The sequence below is a fragment of the Atractosteus spatula genome, chromosome 1, assembly GCF_055471065.1.
Source record: "Atractosteus spatula isolate fAtrSpa1 chromosome 1, fAtrSpa1.hap1, whole genome shotgun sequence".
In the NCBI taxonomy this organism is placed as follows: Eukaryota; Metazoa; Chordata; class Actinopteri; order Semionotiformes; family Lepisosteidae; genus Atractosteus; species Atractosteus spatula.
The window spans coordinates 31,575,976-31,590,206 of record NC_142706.1 but is presented as its reverse complement, the minus strand read 5'-3'; positions in this window follow the sequence as shown (position 1 = coordinate 31,590,206).

Sequence of the window (14,231 nt, the reverse complement as noted above, 5' to 3'; positions counted from 1 at the left end):
CTAGCTGGTTTATACACTCTATGGAACACAGCAGAACTGTCTGACTTTGAAAAAGATCAACAGAGAAAGAGTGAAATAAAAGTAGTGAATTTGTTAACTTAAAAGTTGCACTAACCAAATGTTTTGTTTTTATACATAGGGTGTTTTGGGATATTAGGAATTAGCCCTGCCTCAAGAGACATATAACTACAGATGCAGCCATTCAAAATGCGTGCGTTATTTTGCGGCATACCCCGGTGGGCGTGTCGCGGCATCACGCAGTGTCACGCAGTGTGACGTGGTTAATCGCGCGTCATTTGACGCTCTGCCGGAAACTATCCGGCGTCACCTTGTAAAACCGCCAGGGGGAGCTTAACCTCTCATGTACAGCATTTGAGCCTTTAATTTTGAACAGTGTATTACAGCATGTTAATCTTCAGTCATTAAAATGTTGGTATATTTTATGAAAGCAAGATTGCTCAGTTGGACAAAAGTACACAACCTACCTTTATCAGAAATATTTATGCATCAAAGCCTTTACCGAAGATATTACTAATAGTATTAATAATGGATGACTTTGGACAAGCTGTATACTCAAAGTATAATTTCTTTAGCACATTTGTACAAGCACTTGGAATCTGTCCAAACCATACTTTGTCAGGCATTTTGTTTTACTTCAACGGGCATAAAAACTTCCTTGCTTTTAACAGGGCGTTTCATAATTTCTAACTACGAAAATGATTTAAAATGCGACACCTATCATTCAACTAGAGCTTAAAATATCACAAGGAAAAATACACACCGGTATTCCATTTCTCCCTAAACATTGTAAGCTTCGAAGTCTTTAACTAACGTGATACCGGAGTCAACAAGCATACTTTTAGAATTTGATTAAAAGGGAATATAATATGGAATCGCGTATCTCAAGAATTTAATAACGGTATGATTATATCCGTGTACTGCGGCAGGGCTGTGTAGGGCTGTTTCGCCTGCCTGCTCATGCGAGCTGACTGTAGCCGACTGGTCTAGGTGCGTGCCTACCAACGGGCAGGTTGTGTGCTCGAATCCAGCTGGTGCTGAACCTTCCAGTTTTATTTATTTATTTTTTAATCGCGTAACATATTACCGTATGCAAACTGTACTGTATACAGTATGTATATGTATATTTAATGTCTTAACTGTGCCCGTTTAATTGAATTTTAAAAAATTATTTAACACGAACATTAAGCTGTTTACATCTTCCGCCTGAGAACAGTCACCCGTTGCTACCCAACGCAGAATGGTGATTGGCTGACACCATCTGACACCCCTCTGATTGGAGAAAAAAGACGTGCTAGTTTGCTATACATACTGTAACAGGAAGAGGATTTCTTTCTATTCAAAACGTGTATTTTAAAAGTTTAAGAAGTAAAAACCTTACAGCGTACACAGATTTCTAAACTGATCAGGATCGTTATCTTTGTCTTATGCATAATAATATTCACCGCTCTGTGCAGCAAATTAATAATAAACTTTATTTTATATAGCGTTTTAAACGAATAAGTAATTAGATTGCTCATAAACCTAATCACTTGCTTTTTCTTTTTATTTAGGCTCAGATTTCAACTATAGATCGTATTATTAATAACCATAATAACAACCAACCAACAAAAACAACCATATAAACATAATACCAACCAAAAACATAGATAACAACCACAATACAAAATCAAATATATCAAACCATTTTACTCTCGCAAAGTCCTCCAATTATCATAATCCCGCCCCTTATGCAAAACCAAACCTTCCTCCCATCCCAGTTTATCCTGTTTATCATAAACAAAATCCACCTCAATTTTCAACATAAAGCATTACACAAAATCAATACCTCAACACTCCATACTCAACAACGATAATTCACAAACAGCCAGAACATGTAACTACACATTCCCAAACAGACCTAATTTCCATAGCCCCGCCCCTTATGCAAAACCAACATCCCTCCCCTGTTCTCTCTCTCCCCTGGCGGTTGTAATTGTTTTTATTTTCAAATAAATTTTAGCAAAGTCATGCATTTTAAAAATCTTAAGATTTTTATATTTATGTCTTTATTTAGTGGTTTCATTAGTGACAAAGGCTAAACTTTCTTGGAAAAATGTCTTTTATGTAAACCATGTTTGCTATTTATTCATTCAGGGCTAAAATATGTTCATTGTATTCTAATGAAAGAAGGGTTCCTTTCGCCGTAGTCGGGAGCCTAGCCTTTAACTAGTAAGTACTGTACTTACTGGGTTTTTGAGGGGGGGGGAGAAAAATCGTTTTCCCAGCCTAACAGTATTGTTTTTAACCTGTAAATTTGCTGGACAGAGAGGTGAACATTATCACACAGAAGACAAAGATAGCGATTTACGTTGCATTGTGTATCGTGCTGCTTTAATACAGTTTTAAATAATTGGAAGTCTAAACAGTATCAGCTTTATTTATGGGTTTTAAATAAAGGTGATTTAAACGCGATTTAAATCAATATAAATGTTTATATTGTAACGCATAGGTGACTATTCATTGTTATTAAAATGACTTAAATTCGATCATGTTGTGATATTTAGAAATATACATTTGTTTGGTGCGAGTGAAGTTTTATTTAATCTCTGAGCCATACTGATTCTTCTGGAAGCCAGTTTCCGCCAGGGAGTAAAAAAAAACACACTATGGTATTCTCTCCAATGCAGTGCAGTTAAAAACATACCTCTGATGCTGCTCCTAAATGAATATCGTTTATGACCATCAGAAGCTTTATGCTCCTTTTCTTTTTTCCAGTGGATTGAACAGGGAGAGGCATTTCATGATGTACTTTTCACTGATGAAACAACAGTGGCTCTGGAACAGTTTTCAACCATGTCGTTTTATAAAAAGGGGAGATATGTACACGTTACTGAAGCTAAACGTTTAGCCTTTGTCACTAATGTAAACACTAAATAAAGACGTATAGAAATCCCTACGTTACAGACTGTATATGGCTGGTATTGGTAGTTTAAAGAAAAAATACACACCAGTATTCCACTTTCTCCCTAAACATTTTAAGCATCAGAGTCTTACATGTGGTTATTTATTGCATAATTTAATTTTGAAAGCCACTGAGACATCAGGTACTACTGTTGTATGGTACAAGTGTGGTACTTTTAGGGGTACCACGGTACAGAACACTAGTTATTTAAATATGATTGATAGATAAATAGGCCCACTTTATTCATCCTGAAGAAGATAGAAGACATCCTGATGTCTTAACACAGATACTACAGTGCTTAAGTACTACTCACGTATATGTTTCTAGGTTTATATTATGCATTTCATACGGTCAAATTACTTTTGAGCAACTAATAAGAAGCGCGAAACGGTATGCGTTTTAGTTTCGTTTCGTGCTGGGACCCGTGGATTGATTAGAGATATCAAGTACATACAAGTCATTTTTTAAATGTTGTAGTTCGTCTTGAAAAAATGTTACGAGTACATCATCTATCAACAATTACACAGGTTCTGTTTCCATATTGCGGATTTTGGTTACGTAATATTATGTTCTAGATTTCACGTTGTGAATATATGATTTGGGCAAACAGAGCCGCAAAGAAGTACATTATGGGTGGTTGTTTTTTTTTTTGCAGTTTTATCTAGAACAAGCGATGCTTAAACCTTTGTCTGATTCTTGTGAAACTATCCACACGACAGTTACAGTACCTAGGAGTTGACTTCAGTGATGTCACTGATGGGATGTTTCTAAAAATCCATCCTCTGTAAAACGTCTTCTCTAGTTGTCCTGCATATGTATTCGCTAATGAAGCTGTGTGTTCTGAGCCTGGATCTCTACATTTGTGTATGAACCAGCTTAGAGGGCTAAAGACAGCTTGTGTTTAAATTGAGTGTAAGGCAATTTATGCTTCTAAAGTCATGGTCAGCATTTTTGTACTGTGCTGTAAACTTGTTCTGTGCCAAGTCACATTATTTTATAGCGTTTTTATAGCGTTATCAAATCCGGTGGCGCGGTGTTAGTTTCCTGACTCCCATGTCACATGGTCTGTGATTGAAACCTGTAATACCGGTTTAATTCGTCACAGCCAGCACTCCGGTTGTAAAGTAGAAGCAGGCGAGATTTCCAGCGAAAAACACCTCCCCCTTCTTCAGGTGTGAGGGTCTTCTGCTCAGAATGAAACGCTAAAATGTAATGTAAGCTCTGAATGGGTTCAATTGTGATTTGGGCTTGATTAAGGTCGCTGCCTTTCATCTAAAACCCTACTTGAATCCTTCTAAACTAAAAATCAGTGTTAGTGAGTTCTAAATAAAGAGGTATCCAGGTAACAGTGAAACGGGCGGACAGTCTGGGGAGATCGCCCGTTTTCCATGTAAATAGTTCCCTGGTTCCGCACCCCTTGGTGTTTCTCTCGCTCTCTCTCGGGTCACCTGATCATTAGCTCGAAAGATTTGAGTGCTTTGTGTATATTCTAATGGTAGTGGGGGCAGGGTGTGTGGGAACAGGTTTGGTTGAAATTGCATTGGAGATCTATGTTCTTCACACCTGAAACATTTTCTCTGAAAGCATTTTCTTCGCTGTTTAACCGATCTTGTTACAGCATGTTACAGTTTACTATTATTAACCATATTAATTTTAAGTGCTTAATGTAAAATCTTGTAAAAATATATTTTCATTGTTCAAATATACATTAAGTCTGACTATCATATAATAAGTTAAATACAAAACTAAAGAAAAAATAGGGTTAAATATAATTCAAAATATTTTGCTAACAATGTTAACTGTTTATGAATAATAAAATGTATTAGCTAAGGAGTAGGATGGCACAGTTGTTAGTATGTTTTTTGTTTTGTTTCTTTTTCATAAATACAACAGTAGTACCTGATGTCTCAGTGGCTTTCAAAATTAAATTATGCATGCAAACCTGTGAACTAGAAAGATAACTAAGATATTCATCCATTTATAATGGTGGCAAAGTGGTTAGCATTGCTATCTTGCAGCACTGGGGTCCTAGGTTCAATTCCTGCCATCCTGTGTGTGTGGGGTTTACATGTTCTCTCTGGGTTACATGGTTTTTCTCCATATGTGTGATATGACTCCCTCTCGCACTCCAAAACATACTGGTAAGTTAATTAGTTTATGGGAAACCTGGCCCTGGTCTGTGTGTGTTTGTGTCTGTCTGTCCTGTGATGGACTGGCACTATGTCCAGGGTGTATTCTGCCTTGTGTCCGTTGCTTACTGGGATAGGCTCCAAATCCTCTGTACTGGATAAAGAGATTAGAAATGGAAGTAAAGGCACTGTGTGGATGGAACTATACACAGTGTTAGAAACCCACTATGAAATGGCAGCATCTCACTGAGAATAAAATATTTTATACTGCTGGCTTAAGGAAACAGCCTTTCCACCTCTCTTGCACATCAGTATCCATACCTAGTTATTTAAACAAATTGCCTCTAATTATAAACATCTTAATATGCTGGCTCTGTGGATCCGCATCAGCTATGTTTGCCCATTCCTTCAATTCATGTGCATCCAACACACAGTTCAATGCCAGCAACTACACATAATCTAAAATACAATCCTTATTTCAGTATCTATGTAAACATATAGTCTGTTAACTTCATCATCTTCATCAAAAGTATGCCTAACCCCATTAGGAAGTGTTCTTGTTATAAGTGTATTCCTCAGCTTTCCCCAAACTATCTTCTTCTTGCCAACATCTCTAGTCTTTTATCCTGCAATAACTCAGCCAACACTTAAATCTCCAAAAGCTGCTTGTGTTAATTTCTTTAAATCACAAATATCATGTGTAAATACTGGCCATGAAATACTCTGCATTGTGGAATAATAGTTTATTTTAAAGGGAACTAGAGAAACTAAGAACTAGAGAAATCAAGAAAGGCTTTTTTTCTAGAATTAATAAATGCACATCCTGTTCACTGGGGAAATTAAATCCACACTGAGCAATCTTCAATATGTTCAGAATATGACAGCAAGAATCCTATCAGGGATGCATTACACCTGTTTTCAAGTCCTTGCACTGGTTACCTATCAGATTTCGAGTCAACTTCAAAATCCTTATCCTCCTTATATACTGTCCTACAACTGGTATTATTGATCTCCGAATTATTGTACTTGACATGACTTCATTCAGCCTTTCCTGAACGTCTATGACAGGCAGAGAGAGTGCTGTTTCTGGTGCGATCTTTTACAGCTGACATTTCACTGTTTTAAACGAACAAGAAATTAGATTGCTCATAAATCACCTATTCTATATAAACACAGCGTAATTGCCCTCCGAAAATCTTCTTTTTCTTGTTCGTTTTAGAGACCTTGATCGAAACTGATTTTAGATGTCAGAAAGGATTTATTTTCTCTGTATTTCCTACATTGCTTTGTCGAGATTTTAACTTTATATCTAACTTTATATCTAGGCTCAGATTTCAACTATAAATCGTACAGTAATTAATAGCAGTAAATACTGATGTTTATACATAAAAAAGTCATGCCTTGGAGTATAGACCCCCAAAGGAATGCCATAGACTCAAACTGCAAAATAAACACATACAGAAAGAAAGTATTTGTATTGTAATTGCAAATCCTGGTACTGTATGAGTGATTGGTATGACTTTCCTCATTACAAATCTCTTATTAGAATTTAAATTTCTCTGTAACTCCAGGTCAGAACAGAGAAAATGTAACTGCCTTAAGGAGTTTACGATTATGAAAAATAGAAGGATAAGCATGATACGTATGTCTTCTGTCATTTTCTAAGTCATGTTACTGAGCACCAAATCTTATTGAGAATATGAATCCATTTAAGGTTTATACCATTAAAGTAACGGTTTATTCCATGCTGAAAATGTTTGTACCAGACTTTTTTGAGGCCTGTTTAATTGTGTCTGAAGTCTGATGTTGTAAATTTTATTGTTAAAAAGATCCATGAAAATGTCACTACTAAAGTTAGCTGGTACTGTTGGTACTGTAAGTGGCAAGTAGAGCTCATATTTTAGATTTTGTGTAGTTGCTAGCGTTGAACTGTGTGTTGGATGCACATGAATGAAGCGACGGACACAAGGCAGAATACACCCTGGACATAGCGCCAGTCCATCACAGGACAGACACAAACACACACACACACCAGGGCCAGTTTAAATCTAACCTCAGAACCTTTCTTTTCAGAAGACTTAGTGTCTGTATCTGCTTCATTTTCTAATTTTGGTAGCACCTCTACCTGCTTGTCTTTCTTATATGCATTTACTTTGTAATCTGTGGTCCTTTTATCTGTTTTTACATCTACTGTATTGCTTTGAGATGCCACCTTTAATGGTGATATATCAAATAAAGTTTTTTATTATTGTTATAGGGAAACATGATCAGATTGTCCCTGGTTCAGAAAAAAAAGATCTAAAGTATACTAGTTTGTCACTCTTCTAATTCCCTTTGCTAAATGACTTTTCATACTAATCTGATCAATCTAACTGCCAGTTTTCTGTGCTTTCTCTATCCTGCTAGATTTGCAATTATTCTGAAAATTTTCATCTTGAAATAACTCATTTCTAAATACCTTTTTCACTGTTAACATCTTGCAGCAACTCTGCGACAAAATATACACTCTGACAGTTCATCCTGCTACCAACATTAAATAAAACAAATCTTAAGATTTCTATATTTATGTCTTTATTTAGTGATTTCATTAGTGACAAAGGCTAAACTTTCTTGGAAAAATGTCTTTTATGTGTTGCGGAAAAAACTGACTTGCTTTAACAAAATATGTTTACAAATCCTTTCACCTGCCATTTTCGTAGTTAGAAATTATGGAACGCTCTATTAAAAGCAAGGGAGTTTTTATGTCCGTTGCAGTTCTTTTGCAACATGAATATAATTATATCGTTATTAATTTCTTGAGATACGCGATTCCATATTATATTCCCTTTTAATCAAATTCTAAAAGTATGCTTGTTGACTCCGGTATCGCGGTAGTTAAAGACTTCGATGCTTAAAATGTTTAGGGAGAAATGGAATACTGGTGTGTATGTTTTCTTTAAAGTACCGATACCAGCCATATACTGTATGTTTAAGTTCCAAAATTAATATCGTTTATGGACTTCACACGCGTTGCAGTATGCTCCTATTCTTTTTATGCTCAGGCACAAAGTAAAAGGGGATGCTTCATATTGCTTGACTAATTTTAAAAACTAAGTTAGAAATGCAGACGCTCCCTCGGTGCGCTGCTCTGGTGCGCCGGCTCTTACACAGTGCCTGTCTGCCGTAAGCGTTACAATATACATACCCAACACTGCTTGTACCCATCTGTCATGCAAATAAAACACCTTGAATTGAATTGAATTGAGGGGAGAGGGGGGGAATACTAAAGCCAATACTGGCTCAATACCCTCGATGGGCTTTGACGTGCTAATGCGTTGGTTTAAGAGTCCGGGTGTGGCAGGCTTCCAATGTCAACTCGACTCGATTGGAAGACAATGAACGTATTTTGTGATATTTAGAAATATAAATTTGTTTGGTGCGAGTGAGGTTTTATTTAATCTCTGACCAAGGGAAACGTTTAATTTTTTTCAAAGAAATGTTTGTTAAAAAATAAAGTCATAGTTCTATGGGATTCAATCACAGACCATGTGACATGGGAGTCACGAAACTACTGTAACACACAGCGCCACCAGATTTAATAACGCAATAAAAACGCTATAAAATAATGTGACTAGGCACAGAAAAAGTTTACAGCACAGTACGATAATAAATGCTGACCATGACTTTAGAAGCATAAATTACCTTACACTCAATTTAAACACAAGCTGTCTTTCTGTATGAACCTCTAAGCTGGTTCATACAGAAAATGTAGAAATGCATTAGCCTGATTATGATTAAAAAACACATAATTAAACACGCGTTTGCGATTTAAATCAGAACACGATTTAAATCAATATAAATGTTTATATTGTAACGCATACTGTCCAGCCTCCATTTCTCTATAAAAATTTACTCTGTTGCACACACACACACAATAGAAGGAGGAACCGCTGTCAGAAGGGAAGATATGTTCAAAATATCGCAAATATCGATCATGTTGCGATATTTTGAAATATAAAAGTCAATTGATTGTCCATAATATCGCTATTCTATTTTTTCGAAGAAATGTTTGTTAAAAGAAAAGTCCGGTACCAGCTGGATTTGAACACACAACCTACCAGTTGCTAGGCACGCACCTAGACCAGTCGGCTACAACACAGCTCGCATGAACAGGCAGGCGAAACAGCCCTACACAGCCCTGTCGCAGCACACGAATACCATTATTAAATTCCTTAGATACGCGATTCCTATTATATTCCCTTTTAATCAAATTCTAAAAGTATGCTTGTTGACTCCGGTATCACGTTAGTTAAAGACTTCAAAGCTTAAAATGTTTAGGGAGAAATGGAATACTGGTGTGTATTTTTTTCTTTAAAGTACCAAGACCAGCTATATACTGTATGTTTATGTTCCAAAATTAATATCGTTTATGGCCTTCACACGCGTTACAGTATGCTCCTATTCTTTTTATGCTCAGCTACTAAGATTTCCCTTCATTGGTAAATTCAATATCTACAACGGGCACAGCAAAGACGTTTTTACTGTAAGTCTTTCTACGACAGACCAACGGACCACGAGTGCCCCTGTCGGTCAACCAATCACTTACTGCGGTGCCACGCGTCATCTTGCGTCATACTGAGCGACGTCACCTGCGGTACGTGTCTGTGACGCACACTTTGAATGGCTGCATCTGTATGAAGATACTTGGTGTTTAAGTGCCTCATTGCCAAGGAATCTGCACGTAAAATGTTATCATTGTAATGAATTAAGTCTCTAAACTATATTTTCTTTTCTTATTAGGAGGAACAGACATGGTTATTTTATATTTATATTATTAGATAACAGCACTATTAGATAAGATCACTTTATTTATTGGCCATATATAATTTCTTGTATTAGGAATTAGGGATTATTAGGAATTCTCCATGAGACACACAGACAGAGAAGAAGCTTGGGGTCAGAGTTGAGGGTCAGCCATTTATACGGCACCCCTGGAGCAGTTGGGGTTAAGGGCCTTGCTCAGGGGCCTAATGAAGTAAGATTCTTCTGCCGGCCATGGAATATGAACTGTCAACCTTCCAGCCACAGGCGCAGATCCTTAGCAACAGAACCACTGCACTGTCTCAATTTTTTTGATGAGATCACCTTATAGTCCCATTACCCATGATCAAAGGTTATTTTAGCATCTAAATAGAAAATTGCAATTAAGTTTCATGTGAGAATAGGTTAATATTTTCCAGCCATTCTTTGCTTCTTAATGCCATCAATGCTGTTTGTATAATGTTTGATAGTTGTCATTGCATTGTTCCAAATGTCATAAAGAACATTCTAAAGTCCTGTTTCTAGGCCTCTTGAGATTGGAGTCAATGTAGTTTGATACTACTACTACCTTGATTTGATTAGATTGTCATTTGGACTTGGGCTTGTGGAGGTAATTAACATCAACTCTCTACATTGTTCTTTATTAGCCAAATATCTTTCCCTTTATAATACTGTGCCTTGGATTGTTGTCATGTTGAAAAGTGAGGGTTTGCCCTATTAATATCTTTCCAGATGGTATGGTATGGTATGGTGTTAGAAAATCTGTATTTTTCTGTGCCTTCAATTTCTGTTAATTTTTAAATGCTGAGATATAATACTTTTCCTGGATCTTCAAATAAGTTTTCTGTTATTTAACAGTTGTCATGCTATAGTTTTCCTCTCAATTAATTAATATCTACACGTGATTTTGTAATCTTTCTGTAATTTCTGTAAATCTTATTTCTGTGAGTGTAAGGTCATGTTTTTTAAAAATGCTTTGTGAATTTCTCATTCTAAATTGTTTAAACGTTAGTCTTTAATATTATTAATAAAAATGGAGGAATAGTTAATGTTCATCTTCTGTAAGTATTTTACAAAATTTTCTATGTGCAAACATTTTACTGCACAAAGTATTTAATTAATTTTCATATATTGCAATCAGTGAGTAAACATAGTAAACTTGATAATTGATATCTCACACACAAATCCATTATACTGGGGAGAATTACTCCTAAAAAGTAATAATCCAATGCATTTAGGTTATTATTTTTAATTTCTTACAAGTACCTTTAGAGTAGCAGTTGTTCAGGGGTTTTAGCAATTCTGCCTTGCAGTGCTGGGGCCACGGGTTCAAATTCCAGGCCTAGGGTGCTGTGTATAGTTTATATGTTCTCCCTATGCCTCCTTGGGTCTCCTGCAGGTGTTCCGGTTTCCTCCATAGTCCAAAACAAAAAACATAGTGCTAGTTTAATTGGCGTCTGGGCAGAATCCTATGTGTGCATGACTGCCCTACAATGGACTGGCGTCCTGTCTGGAATGTACCCTGTCTTGTGCCCGTTGCTTGCCAGGATAGGTTCCGGCTCCCCTGCAACCCTGAATTGGAAGAAGTGGTTAAAAAATGGAAGGGATTGGACAGGTAATTTCACACAGTAATTATATCGATACTACATAGATACCTAAATGATTACAATTTAACATGACTTCCCTACAATATTTTAATTATTAAAATGAAACCCCACACACATGTAAATAGTAACTATAATGCAATAGTTAAAGTTTAGGAATTTCCTCACCACTGTATGACATAACTTAAAAATAATATTTGATTTGATAAACAGTTTCAAAGGACAGTGCAGTTCACAAAGCATATACCATAACGTGGCTTGTATACTTCACCATTCACAATATATCCTGAATTACATATTCAGTATGGTTGAGTTTTAATTGAACAAGTATTTTAACTATGCTTTTTGTCCTTAAATGACAGGTGACCTTTTTAGCAGTGCAAACCACGCTACTTTATTAATTAGGCTACCTGGTTCCCATGGTTTCCCACTACAGCAGGATGGTACTGTATATTTCATGGTAACCATACTATACCTACCTCAAGGTTTGTGTATTATACAATCTACTTTTGCACATTATAATACCATTTATACTGGCAAATCCTTGTGTCTTTCATTGCACATTGAAGATTTCAAGGAATAGAGTTTATGTACATTATCAGCATAAATTTTCTGAAGTACAGATTTCCTTCTGAATTGAATTAATCCTTGCTGACTGAGTTTAGGTTGCTTCAGATCAAACAGCCCAAGTGGGAAATCATTTACTGGATTTATGGGCTCCCCATGTATAAAAAGCACTAACATTTACATGAGTGTTTGAAATAATCATGAAACAGTTTTTTTTTTGCATGTATCACAATCCTGTTGCAAAATAGGCAAACTGGTGCATGTAGAGAAGATTCAAACTTACAAAAAAGTTTAGTGCCCTCTTCACTCACATGTGCATGACTTCTGAATGGTTTCTATCAATGGAAATATTGTTGTATTTTAGGTAAATTTACTTTTTATATAAAAGTACATTCAGCTAATTTATCACAATATTTCTGTTTTTACAACCTTTTATAAAAGTACAATTTTGTCAGAAACCACAAGTTTCTCACAAAAATTGTATCAGAACTTTCATTGTTGTTTTTTGTATAAAATTTAAAAATAAAATCACAAAAAAGGCAGATATGCCCACAACATATTTACCAGCTAAAAAGATAGGAAACAGGTTTCAATTTCATTATAAGTGATACCCTCTAGTGGCTCTTTATAGTATTCTGTTCTAAAGCCATGTACATTTTCAAGAAATTGCTGTTTTTATTTCGTACATCTTATTTTTTGTCACGATTCGCTATAAAATAAAGTTAAGACAAATGTCGTTCGCAGCACAAAATGTTAACTGAAACTCAATGTGCTATTTTTTTCAATTTGATTTAAAAGAAAATTTAAATGAATACAACTGAACAATAGAGGGCGTCGAGGAGTAAAGATACCATCGACACTTCCTGAATGTTAAGTGGTAGTTTAGACAGCAGATCTCAACATATCCAAGTATGAAATACTGTAGCTGGATTCCCTACAGTTAATACAAAAGCTTCAGAGAACAGCATTTCTTATTCTGGATGTCCATTTTTAATCTATAAAATTTATGTTATTCTAGAAGATAGATCTAGGTTATAAGAGCAATAAGAAAACCTTGTTTCACACTAATTACAACTACCATCTTGAGTATGTTTTGTAATATAATTTAACTGCAATTTATTTTTAAAACACCGACATGTTACATGTTAAGTATATAAAGTTCACGATGTTGTTTATATGTTAACAAGTACTAAAATGCCGATGAAGCAACATTTGAATTGAATGTTTAAGGAAACGAGGGAGGGTGCAGTGTATGTGGATAACTGCATACAGATCACACGTACTGTACATGCATAGAACGAGAATAAAGATTCTTGCAGTAGAAGGTAAAAGACTAATAATATGTCGTACATTTAAATTTTGAATGCTCAGAAACACTGTCAAAATACAAATTCAAAACTATTGCACTACCGTATTTTACATTTTAAACACGGCTAAAAAAATAATGCAAAATAAAAATCCCAAAGATAAATAAAAATCGGTATTCGAGAAAAAAAACAAATAATAAGCTTATTTCATTCACAGAATTTGCGAGGGGGTGCAGACTGAGATATTTCTCAACAGAATCAATAGAGGACGGACAGGGAGGGGATATTGCACAGGAAATCTACTTTCTAAGATTTGTAGTTGGAAAAAAAGCTTACACAAATTAATGGAACTATTAGGTTAGCATATTCGAAACATTCGGGTGAAATTATATAGAGCATGTTTTAATGTATTTTTTTATGCAGTATAGATTAAAAAATGTGTTACTATTAAAGGGCAAAGCAATTCGGTATTCCCTCCTTCAAACTCTGCAGTCACAACAACATGTTTAGACACTACAATCCTATATCTAACGCTGTAACATTAAAATTCCATATCCATATTATCGATGATTCCTTTAATAGGAAGTGTTTACTGCACCCACCTCTTTCCAGAGACTAACCATTAATTTCAAATACAATTTGACTTTTTTTTCCCTTCCATTTGGGCGTTTGTGAACACAAAAATGTTCTTTGTTCACGTGGCGTTGAGTCACACTTTGATTCGTTTTGCCCTTATTAACAAGAAGAAAGGATAGCCCTAACAAATACTCTTTCAGCTACCCTTTAAACTGAGCGATCAAGTTCAGCTCTGGTTACGTGCATCGGGATAGAAAGCAGAGGGGGTGGAGAGAGCAAGAGACTG